This window comes from Barbus barbus, assembly GCF_936440315.1.
Source record: "Barbus barbus genome assembly, chromosome: 8".
Classification (NCBI taxonomy): domain Eukaryota; kingdom Metazoa; phylum Chordata; class Actinopteri; order Cypriniformes; family Cyprinidae; genus Barbus; species Barbus barbus.
This window is the reverse complement of record NC_136736.1, coordinates 15,778,869-15,791,095: the sequence shown is the minus strand read 5'-3', so window position 1 is coordinate 15,791,095 and position 12,227 is coordinate 15,778,869.

Sequence of the window (12,227 nt, the reverse complement as noted above, 5' to 3'; positions counted from 1 at the left end):
CGGAGGTGAAAGAGACGGTGAGTCTGGTATCCAGAAAAGGAGTGAGAGATCAGAAAAAACGAATGCAATGTAGTAAAGGTAATGCTGATTCAAACAAAACCTGCTACAGATGCGGACAGACAGGTCATTTCGCAAAAGATTATAAATGTCCCGCACGTGGAAAATCATGCAGAAAGTGCAATGGAAGAGATCATTTTGCAAAAATGTGTAAAACAAAGGGAAGTGTGAGACAGACAGTGAAAAGAGTTGAATCAGATGTGGAAAATCAAGACTTTGCATTTGTTGTAAGAGAAGAGAGCAGCATGGACAGAATAACGTTCTCAGTTGGAGGTGTCAGACTACCCATGTTAGTTGACTCAGGAGCAACAAGCAACATAGTGGATGAAGGAACGTGGGAAATGCTTAAGGAAAAAAAGATCAAATGCAGTTCTGCCAAATCAGACAAAAAACTGTATGCATACTCATCAAGTGAACCCCTACCAGTGAAAGGAATTTTCTGGTGTGAAGTTGGAATCGGAAAATGCAGCACAACAGCTGAATTTACAGTTATTTGCGGGAGAGGGGAGCCATTGCTCGGAAAAGACACAGCAGTTAAATTAGGAGTGCTGAGGATTGGAGCTAATGTTGCAGTGGTAAGCGATGTGAAGTCCATGATACGCCAGAAGTACCCCGAATTGTTCTGTGGAGTAGGCAAACTAAATACAAAACAAATGAGCCTACACATTGACAGCACAGTGACGCCAGTTGCACAGCCCCTTAGGCGCGTTCCGTTCCACCTCAGAGAGGCTGTTGAGAAAAAAATAAATGAGCTGCTCCACATGGACATTATCGAGAAAGTCAATGGAGCAACTCCTTGGGTAAACCCAGTTGTCATTGTACCCAAAGCGAATGGGGAAATAAGGATGTGTTTGGACATGAGACAAGCAAACACGGCAATCATTCGTGGGCGGTTCCCGATCCCCACAGTGGATGAATTGTTGCAAGGAATGAATGGGTCAGTCGTTTTCAGCAAACTAGACCTGAAATGGGGGTACCATCAGCTGGAATTGACCCCAGAATCAAGAGACATCACCACATTCGCCGTTCATAATGGCATATATAGGTTCAAAAGACTGGTGTTTGGAGTGTCATCAGCTAGTGAGCAATACCAGCATGAAATAGCTACTGTTCTAGCTGGCATCGAAGGAGTAGAGAACATATCAGATGACATCATCATCCATGCACCTGACAAAGAGACACATGAGAAAAGAATGCATGCAGTACTAAAGAGACTGGAAAGCTGCGGTTTGACTCTGAATGTAGAGAAGTGCCAGTTTAACATGGACAAATTGGTGTTTATGGGCATGCTGCTGTCAGTGAAAGGCATAGGACCGACGGCAGAGAGGGTGAGAGCAGTTGTGGAGGCAAGAGAGCCTGAAAACGTTTCAGAGGTGAGAAGTTTCCTCGGTTTAGCTGGCTATAGTAGCCGATTCATACCTCAGTTTGCGAGCATCTCAGAACCTCTGCGCAGACTGACAAAGAGAGACACCAAATTTCATTTCGGAACTGACCAGAAGAAGGCTTTCAAAACTCTCAAAGATAAGTTGGCCGAGGCAACAACACTGGCTTACTTCGACAAGGACGCACCAACAAAAGTCATTGCTGATGCTGGACCAAAAGGTGTTGGGGCAGTACTGGTTCAGGAACAACGTGAAGGAATGGTTCCTGTCTGCTATGTGAGCAGGAGCTTGACAGAGTGCGAACAAAGGTATTCACAAACTGAGCGCGAAGCACTTGCTCTGGTGTGGGCATGTGAACGATTGCACCCTTATGTTTATGGTCGAAAGTTTGATCTCGTCACAGACCACAAAGCATTGGAAGCAATTTATAGCCCTCGCTCAAAACCATGCGCACGAATCGAAAGGTGGGTCTTGAGATTACAGCCTTATGACTTCCGGGTGATTCACATACCTGGAACACATAACATTGCAGATCCTCTGTCACGGCTGCTGGGCCCATCAGCCAAAGGTGAGATACACACACATAAAGCAGAGGAATATGTGCGGTTTATAGCAGTTTGTGCCACACCCAGCGCCCTCACCACCAAAGAAGTTGAGCAGATCTCAGCAAATGATGTGGAATTACAGAGACTGAGAACTGCTATTCAAACAGGTTGTTTTGATGACTGTCCTGCATACAAACATATTGCAGGTGAGCTATGTGCCATTGGCCAAATAATACTCAGGGGAACAAGAATTGTTTTGCCACAGTCGCTGCGAGGAAGAGCATTACAGTTGGCACATGAGGGTCATCTTGGTGTGGTAGGAACAAAACAACACCTGAGAACAAAGGTTTGGTGGCCCGGAATGGACAGGGCTGCAGAAAGACTTGTGAGGACATGTCACGGTTGTCAGTTGGTAGCGAGACCAGATGTTGCTGAACCACTGTCGCCCACAGTGATGCCTGAAGGGCCATGGCAAAACTTAGCCACAGATTTACTTGGTCCTTTACCGGATGGACATTCGATTCTGGTTGTCGTTGACTATTACAGCAGGTACTATGAATATGCAATCCTCAAGTCAACAACGGCGGAAAAAGTGATCGACCGTTTGGAAGATATTTTCAGTCGGCACGGACTTCCTTTAACAATCAGGTCAGATTGTGGCCCACAATTCCAGTCCAGTGTATTTCAGGCTTTTTGTCAGGAGAACGGAATACACCATATCAAAACAACTCCAAAATGGGCGCAAGCAAATGGAGAAGTGGAAAGACAAAATGCATCACTGATGAAACGAGTACGGATTGCCCAAACTGAGGGCCAGGATTGGAAAAAAGAGCTACGCAAATATGTGACTGTCTACAGGTCCATACAACATGCCACAACGGGCAAAAGCCCAGCAGAGCTTCTTTTTCAGAGGAAGATCAGAGGAAAGTTACCAGACATTACAACTCCACACAGTGACCTTGAAGCTCGAGACAAAGACGCAGAGCAGAAAGGAAAGGCCAAGATATACACAGACCACAGACGAGGTGCTAAGACATCAGACATAGAGGTTGGAGATCAAGTGCTTGTGAGACAAGATAAAACAGACAAATTCACAACAACATTTCATAGCACTCCTCACAAGGTTGTACGCAGAGAAGGTAACAGCGTTGTCGTTCAGTCACCCACTGGAGCAAAGTATACACGGAATACGACATTTGTCAAGAAGTTTCTGTCTGCGGAAACACCAACATTGGATGGTGAAATGATATGTGCTCGAGAGCCGAGTTGTGATAAAGAGCAAAAGGAAAGTTCAGAGGAAGGCAAAGAGAACTGTGAAACATTTCAGAGAGAGGAGCAGATTCCTAAACTTTGCAGACCCCAGAGACTAATCAGATTTCCTGAAAGGTTTAGAGACTATGTTGTTGAGTGACTGATAAAGGCTAGATTATGTGAGAAGGAAAACAAGTAAAAATCTAATTAAGAGTTTAAGATTGTTGTGGTGTGGTGCACCTGTTCAGAAAGCAGTGCTGATGTTCTATTAAGATGTACAGTGTTACATGTACTTTGAATGTTCTTAACTGTCTTAAGTTGTAAGAAAATGTGAACGATAACTTGTTTAGTTGGGGTAAGTTCATATTCAAGTAAAGGGGGGATGTTGTGTATTGATGTGACGTCATCAACGTTATTACGCAGAATGCGGAGATAAAGGATGGAAGAAGAAGTTCAATCTGGTGTCTGTGTGGTTCGATCCGAAATAACCAGAAAGGTTACAACAGTGTGCACTGCTCGGTGTTAACAGGTGTCTGAGGAACATCTGCCATTTCTTCTGCGATTGGTTACTACAAAACATAGGCTAAAATAAATTTGTGGCACATTTAAGAGAAATATTCAATTATTCCTGTAAGTCTCTACATGCTATCCCCTCATATTGCTGCTATTTAAATACCCTGTACGACTTTTTTGCACATTCCTCTTTATTACTATTTAAGTCAACAACATACTGACCTGCACATTTATATTTATATTTTTTATCTTATCTTTTATTTTATTATTTTATTTTTTCTACTTTTCTTTTTCTTAATATTTGTATTCTATATAATTGCACTGTCCTTGGAGCGGATCTGACCTACATTTCACTGCTGGTTATACTCTGTATAATTGTGTATGTGACAAATAAAAATCTTGAATCTTGAGAAGCAACTAAAGTAGCCACAAAACTGTGATTCTGTTTTGTTGTAGTCAGTTACATGTGTTTTGGATGGTGAGCATCTGTACATATAAGTCTGCTTACATAGCAACTGTAAAAGTCGTGGCCTAATGGATACAGAGTTGGACTTGTAACCTGAAGGTCGTGGGTTTGAGTCTCAGGTCCAGCAGGGATTGTAGGTGGGGGGAGTGAATAACCAACATTCTCTCCACCCTCAATATCACGACTGAGGTGAGACCCTTGAGCAAGGCACCGAACCCCCAACTGCTCCCCGGGTGCCGCGGCATTGGCTGCCAACTGCTCCGGGTGTATGTTCACAACTGTGTGTACACTTGGATGGGTTAAATGCAGAGCACAAATTCCGAATATGGGTCACAATCAACAAGTCTCGTCACAATACTTGGCCACACACCACTTCACTTCCCTTTCCTTTTTTTTTTTTAGTAGCCAGGACAGAGCTACTACAGATGATCTCATGTATATTGATGCATATACATTTGATTGCAGTACATTGTCATCGTAAAAATCACTGCACCTAGCTTATAGTTAACTGAGATTATTTGAAAAGAACGTTCTTCTATAGACCATTTCAAGGACGTTAACAATGAACAAAGGTGTTGGAACGCTACTGCACATGTCCTGAAGCATTTCCGGTAGCGCCATTTTTAAATCTCAGATCTATCAAAACCTACAGCACATACTTTTCCAGTCTAGCGAAAACGCAAGTTAGGTTTTTTAAATTATTATTAGAATTACCCTTTAAATATGACTGAAGTGCAAACTTACAAAGAACATTAAAGTAGTCTCCCAGATGGCTCAAAGCGGCTCTGACTGATGCTGCGTGCGTGTAACTTACACGAGAGATAGCGGTAAACGCGTATCGCAGTCTGGAGAGGTTTGGGATCATTTGTTTGTAGAATGGATGACATCAGTCTTATGTTCGGTTAAACTGAAGCAAGACAAACAGTGTTACTTACGATCTTATCATGGTTTGTGCCAAGATGTCCGGGGAGGTTTTTGGTGGACATTTCATTTGCATTGCTGAGTCAGTATGTATGTGTACACAAATATTCATATTTATTTGTACAGCGCTTTTAAAAATAGAGCTTGGCAAACTACAACTCTACCATCTCATAACACACAAAGCAAAATCTTCTGCTTTGTGTGTTAGTTTATATTCAGCGCGCAAGGTTTGCGCACATGGTCCAAGTCTTCTTCTCTGTTTTTTTGTGTATCTCTGTGGCAGAATTACAGCGCCACATATTGGTCTGGCATGTGTACTACATCGTTTTCAGTGATTCCGCGTGGACGCAGATATTTCCTGAGACGACTCCGTGTTTACGGAATTTGAGGCAAAAAAAAAGATCGGATAGGGAGAAATCCGTCTTCGTGTGGACGTAGCCTGAGTCAAGGCACAGCATACAGTCATAATCTTGTCCAGGAACGTCATGTCCGGGAGTGCTATGCTGATTGCAACAATTCCATTCAGTATGGTGTACTTTGTGCGTACACATCCAATCATCCTCTCCACATGCACCCTGAGGTGAGCTATCCGGCGTGTTTCCTCTACATCTTTTGCATGCAGCTGGCTGCGTCCTCTTGTGAAAGCAGGTGTTTTCACTTCTGCACACATGTTGTAAACTATAAACACCGGCTTCTTTTTGTAAGATGGCCATTCTTACATACGACAGGGCCACTCTTATTTCTATTGGTGCACAATGCACTAACCTTTCGCCGTTTTTGAACCCGGACCCATCCTGGCTGAGCGAGATCCTGAGGAGGAACAAAGGACGCGACCCGTATCGGCGTCCTCGAGGGAAACGAGCCGGCGTCAGGAACAGGCTGAGGGCACACGCACACCGCGCTCCCTTACCAAGTGTCCTGCTCGCCAATGTCCAGTCGCTGTATAACAAACTCGATGACCTCAGGGCAAGAGTCAAGTTCCAGAGGGACATTCGGGACTGCAACCTTCTCTGCTTCACCGAGACATGGCTGAACCCAGCGGTACCAGACCACGCCATCCAGCCGGCCGAGTTCTTCTCGGTTTACCGCATGGACAGAACGCTGGACTCGGGGAAGACTAGGGGAGGTGGAGTATGTCTGATAGTGAACAAACACTGGTGCGACAGCGCGAGCATTGTTCCCCTCTCACGCTCCTGCACACCGAATCTTGAACTTCTGACCATCAAATGTCGCCCTTTTTATCTCCCTCGGGAATTTAGCTCGGTCATCGTCAGTGCCGTTTATAATCCACCTCAAGCGGACACGGACACTGCGATATGGGATTTACATGAAACACTACACCTTCACCAGACACAGCACCGGGACGCCGCATTCATTGTTTTGGGAGATTTCAACAGTGCCAACCTCAAGCGTGCACTGCCGAACTTCCATCAGCACATCGACTGCCCCACCAGGGGCGAAAGGACATTAGGTCACTGTTACACCCCATACAAGAACAGCTACAAGGCACAGTCACAACCACCGTTTGGGAAATCGGACCATGCCGCCATCTTCCTCATGCCTGTTTACAAACAGAGGCTGAAACAGGAAGCCCCGGTGCAGAGGGAGGTCCAACGCTGGACGGACCAATCGGTGGCCGCTCTGCAGGACGCGCTAGATGACGCAGACTGGGACATGTTCCGGCGCAGCTCTGATGACGTCAGCTTGTTTACGGAAGCGGTTGTGGGATTTATAGAGAAACTAATGGATGATACGGTGCAGAAAACCATCATCAGGACGTTTCCCAACCAGAAGCCGTGGGTGGATAAAACCATCCGCGACGCCCTGAGATCCCGCTCCGCTGCCTACAACACAGGGCTCATCACCGGGAACATGGATGACTACAAGGCTGCATCTTACAGCGCGCACAGAGCGGTGAAGGAGGCGAAGCAGCGCTACGGGAGGAAACTAGAGTCGCAATTCCAACATGGCGGCTCTAGGAGCCTGTGGCAGGGACTTAGAACCATCACGGACTATAAAACACCACCCTCCAGATCGGGGAATGCGGACGCTTCTCTGGCTGACGAGCTGAACACTTTTTATGCTTGCTTCGAGGCTGCAGCTAATCACGCTACCGGCGCTAGCAGTGCTAATTGCATGCACGCTGAGGAAGCCGGTGAGGACAAGGTGTTCACCATCACGGAGCATGACGTGAGGAGGGCATTCAGGAGAGTGAACATCAGGAAGGCAGCAGGACCAGATGGCATCACAGGTCGGGTTCTGAAGGCCTGTGCTGACCAGCTAGCACCGGTGTTCACTGAGATCTTCAACCTCTCCCTGGAACAGTCCATAGTCCCCTCATGCTTTAAGCAGTCCACCATTGTTCCTGTCCCCAAGAAACCCCAGCCCACCTGCCTAAATGACTATCGCCCTGTAGCCCTCACATCAGTGGTGATGAAGTGCTTTGAGAGACTGGTCAGAGACTTCATCATTGCATCACTACCAGACACACTGGATCCACTACAGTTTGCATACAGGCATAACCGCTCCACGGAGGATGCCATCTCACACCTACTCCACACCACAACAAGTCACCTGGACTGCAGAAAAGGGAATTATGTAAAAATGCTGTTTGTGGACTACAGTTCAGCGTTTAACACCATAATTCCCTCCACACTCACCTCCAAGTTGGAGGTCCTTGGTCTCAGCACATACTTGTGCCAATGGATCTCCAGCTTCCTGAAGGACAGACAGCAAGCCGTACGGATGGGTAAACACACCTCATCCTCCATCACCCTAAGTACTGGAGCCCCTCAAGGTTGTGTTCTGAGCCCCCCTGCTGTACTCACTGTACACTTATGACTGTGTGGCCACTTCCAACTCCACCACCATCATCAAGTTTGCTGATGACACTGTTGTGTTGGGCCTGATCTCAGACAACGACGAGACGGCCTACATACAGGAGATTAAGAACCTGGAGAGTTGGTGCCAGGTGAATAGTCTACACCTGAACATCAGCAAAACTAAGGAGCTGATAGTGGACTTCAGTACGAAGCAGGAGCGGTCATACCAGCCGATCACGATCAACGGGACTCCAGTGGAGAGCGTGGACAGCTTCAGATACCTGGGTGTTCACATCACGCAGGACTTGACTTGGTCCTGTCATACCAGCACCCTGGTGAAGAAGGCCAGGCAGCGTCTGTACCATCTGAGACGCTTAAGGGACTTTAGACTTCCCTCTCGGGTGCTTAAGACTTTTTACACCTGCACCATCGAGAGCGTCCTGACGGGCAGCATCACTTCCTGGTTCGGGAACTGCACTATGCAGGACAGACGAGCCCTCCAGAGGGTGGTGCGTTCAGCGGAACGTACCATCCACACCGAGCTCCCTGACCTGCAGGAGATCTACAGCAAGCGGTGCCTGACCAGGGCCAGGAAGATAGTGAAGGACCTCAGCCATCCCAACAATGGACTCTTTTCTCTGCTGCGTTCAGGGAGGCGCTTCCGCTCCATGAAGGCGAACACAGAGAGAATGAGGAGGAGCTTCTTCCCGCAGGCCATTCGGAGTCTTAACCTCTCTCCACTCTAATCACATCACCCCACACTTTCACTTTGCACATTTTCATTACAATCTGCACTAATTTGTAGAAGGTTACGTAAGGATAATGAGTGGGATTTACATACCATTTGTCTTTAGTATTCCTTTTACTCACTTATACACTTTACTGCACAGCACACGGACTCTTTATCACTGACATACACTTTACTTTTTATAGAATCTATATAGAATCATATTCTATTTTTATTCTTCATATCTATTTTTATTCTCATATCTATTTGTTATTTTATTTTATTGCTAGTTTATTTCTATATATATGTTTACTGTAATTTTTCTATTTGTATTTTTGTAAACTTGAGTTTTTTTTTTATTTTGTTGGACAATTTGTTGGACAGTCGTACAATACATTTCACTACATGTCGTACTATGTATGTATATGTATGTGACAAATAAAATTTGAATTTGAATTTGAATTTGAATCTAACACTGTCTCTGATGTCAAACCCGTGATCAAGCACCAAAGCCAGCACCAAGTCCCCAGGCAACAGTTGATTAAGAAGGCCACTATTCTCGGTCACATGCTTGTCACTGACACAACCTCCCCACCATTTGGAAATGAAAGATATAGATCCTCGTGGCTTAATGCCAGTGAGGTACTTTAGGGTGTGATGGTGTTTGTAGTAGGAAAATGTTTGTGCTCTGAGATTTGATGATCTTTCAATACAAATTTCAAAGCAGTCCACAATAACTGACACACGATTGCCAAAAGCCTCAACAAACTGATGTGGCACGGTGGCTTGCAAGCAATGTCTGTCTGGCCAGTGCACCAGAAGTTTGAGATGTCTAAACATAGTGCCCATGGTCTCTCTGAATGTGGTGGACACCGTCTTTCGATCCACAGAAAAGAGGTATGCAATGTGCTGAATTGGCAAATTCAGTCTGAGGCGCATCAGTGTTGAAAGGAGCATCTGAAAATGTGAGAGTTTTCGGGCAATCTGTTGCAGGCAGGGAAGAAGCTGTGTCAGCACACCCATCAGAAGCACAAAACACGGAAGTCTAGTGTAGTACCTGACCTTCACATCATCATCTTTACAGGAATCCTCTTCCATGTTCTTTTCAGCAAGCTCTTTCTTGAGTCTCCGGTTCTCGTCTAACAAGCGGTCAATTTCAGCACACCTACAGCTACAAAGATGGCATTCCAGCTGTTCTGCAGTGTTGTATATGTGGCCCTGCGTCTTCCATCTGTGGATCATCATCTGCTGTTGCAGCTTCATCCTGGCCAGCTACATGTAGTGCTGCAGGTGCAGCGTCATCCTCAGTGATAACTTTTGGCCTCTTTTTACATTGGTTAAACCGCCCACACTCAGTTGCTTTGACTTCTGTGTGCCTGAGATGCAGCAATGGAACCCAGTCTGGATCACACTCTAGCATTTCATAGGCTGGTTTGCCTAAAATAAAATAATTTATTTAATTAGTTCTGTAGTTATTCAAGTAATGTGTAGTGCAAAGTTAGCAATGTAGCAACAACTCCAAGCCATATTTACATGCCTTGCTTTAACAACAAAATCAGTCAGATGTGTTTTGTTTTGAACTTACCTTTGTGGAAATGCAGTGATCAAACAAACATGTGCCTGGGGATCTTGGTAAAAGTAATGCTTTTCCGTCTAACTGCTGCTACCCACGCTATGCAACGCAGTTTTGTTAGCTCGGACACTTGGGATCCAAGGTGCTTTTTCCAAGCTGGAAAGCTGAAAAATCGAACTCCATTTGACAGTCGACGTACATGCCGGTCGTGAGTGCAATTGTGGCAATTAACAACACAACAAGAGTTCACCATTGTAAATTATTTTTGCAGAATAAAGTAAACTAAAACTTCACGATCACAATCCAACACAGTGTCTACTGCAGCTCCGTGACCTAAACTCCCAACATGCATTGTGTTGCTGATGTCACGTTCCCAGACTCTATAGATATTGTTTCACTGCAGCTTTACAGAACATGCATGTTTATTACAATGCTAAATGAATGTTAGTAAGCTAATCACTTCATGCCATTGTTACTGATTTCATATAATGTGTGCTTAGTTTGGTCAAGTTTGTTGTTGTGGAACAGTGCTAGAAATCATTTGAATGCTCTATCTGAGCCATCATGTGGTCGCAAATAAACAAAATGAATGCAATTCAATGCTGGCTACCGTGTTTTGCATAAACATTTATTGGTTTTTTTTTTTTTAAAGATAAAAGTATAGCCTACCTGCAGATTAACTCTGGCCCTCTTCGTTTAGGAGTCACACTTGCCTTCTTCGCGGTCAAAAGTGACCGAAGCCTTGAAATGTAACTTTTTTTCAGGAAAATCAATGTAATATATTTTTGTTCAATAATATTTTTTTATTATTATTTATGATTTTGAGGGAATTTTATGATACTATGCAATATTTATACAATTTTAATGAGATATTTTCTCCATTGGAATTCATATGTATTCTTTACATTTTTTAATTTCTTTATTATTTTACTATTTTTTAATAAATGCAATATTTCACATTAAAATAGTGAAGGCATTTAAAAAAAAAATTTTGAAGTAAGAATTGGGCCATCTGAAGGCATTAAAAAATAGAAACTTATGTAATGTTGTACGCAACTGTAATGTTGCGTAACCTTCTTGTATTAGCACCCTATACATAGGCGGAGTTTCACATTTTTGCCTGGGGGGGCACCTACCGGTAGACCATGAGCTCTAATTTTTTATTTTTTACACACCGTATATACCTTTTTTTATTTATTTTTTGCACACTGCATATACCATATTTTCTACATTTTCAATTATTTATAGCCTATATATTTTCTTCTTCATTTAAAGGAGCACTGCGTAAGTTCTGAAATTTCTAACAGTTACTGACACCAGTGGCCGTTAGAGGAACTGCAGCCAGTCTCATGCTCGTTCTCGGTGCTCACTAAATGAGGCTTTTTTGTTTGTTTGTTTGTTTTAAGCTTACGATGAGCTTTTGTGGGTGTCTGGGTTGTGCTGGAGGCTGGTCGCTTCTTTCCGTCCACAGAGTCCATTTCAAACACTACCGCTAGCGATTGCCGCTGTAGACGAGAACGCGCATGACGTCACATTTTGTGAATTTTCGCGCCAATTTGGACCCGACTCCTCCAGACACAACTGAGCCTACAGGCTGATAGAGGCAACCGTGGCGGACAGTCAAGGTGTCATTCTTCCTATTACATTATGGTTGGCTCATAAATGGACAAATGAAAACTCTATCTTAAAGATTAAGTAAAAACCTACACATAGCCCCTTTAAAATACATTTACAACAACGACTGGTTGGCTATACAAAGAGTGGAATAAAAACTTATGTCTTACTTACCTAATGTAGAAGAATCTGCCTCTTTTGAGAAGTGTCAAAGTTAGAGACCTCCACGCTTTTTATTGTGGGTTTATTAAAAAAACGACGAATATACATTTTGTTCATTTAGCGTATCTTTGCAGAAAGCGGGGAGAGAACGAGAAGAGAGTCCACTCACGCGATACTTTGAGATTCGCGAGTTG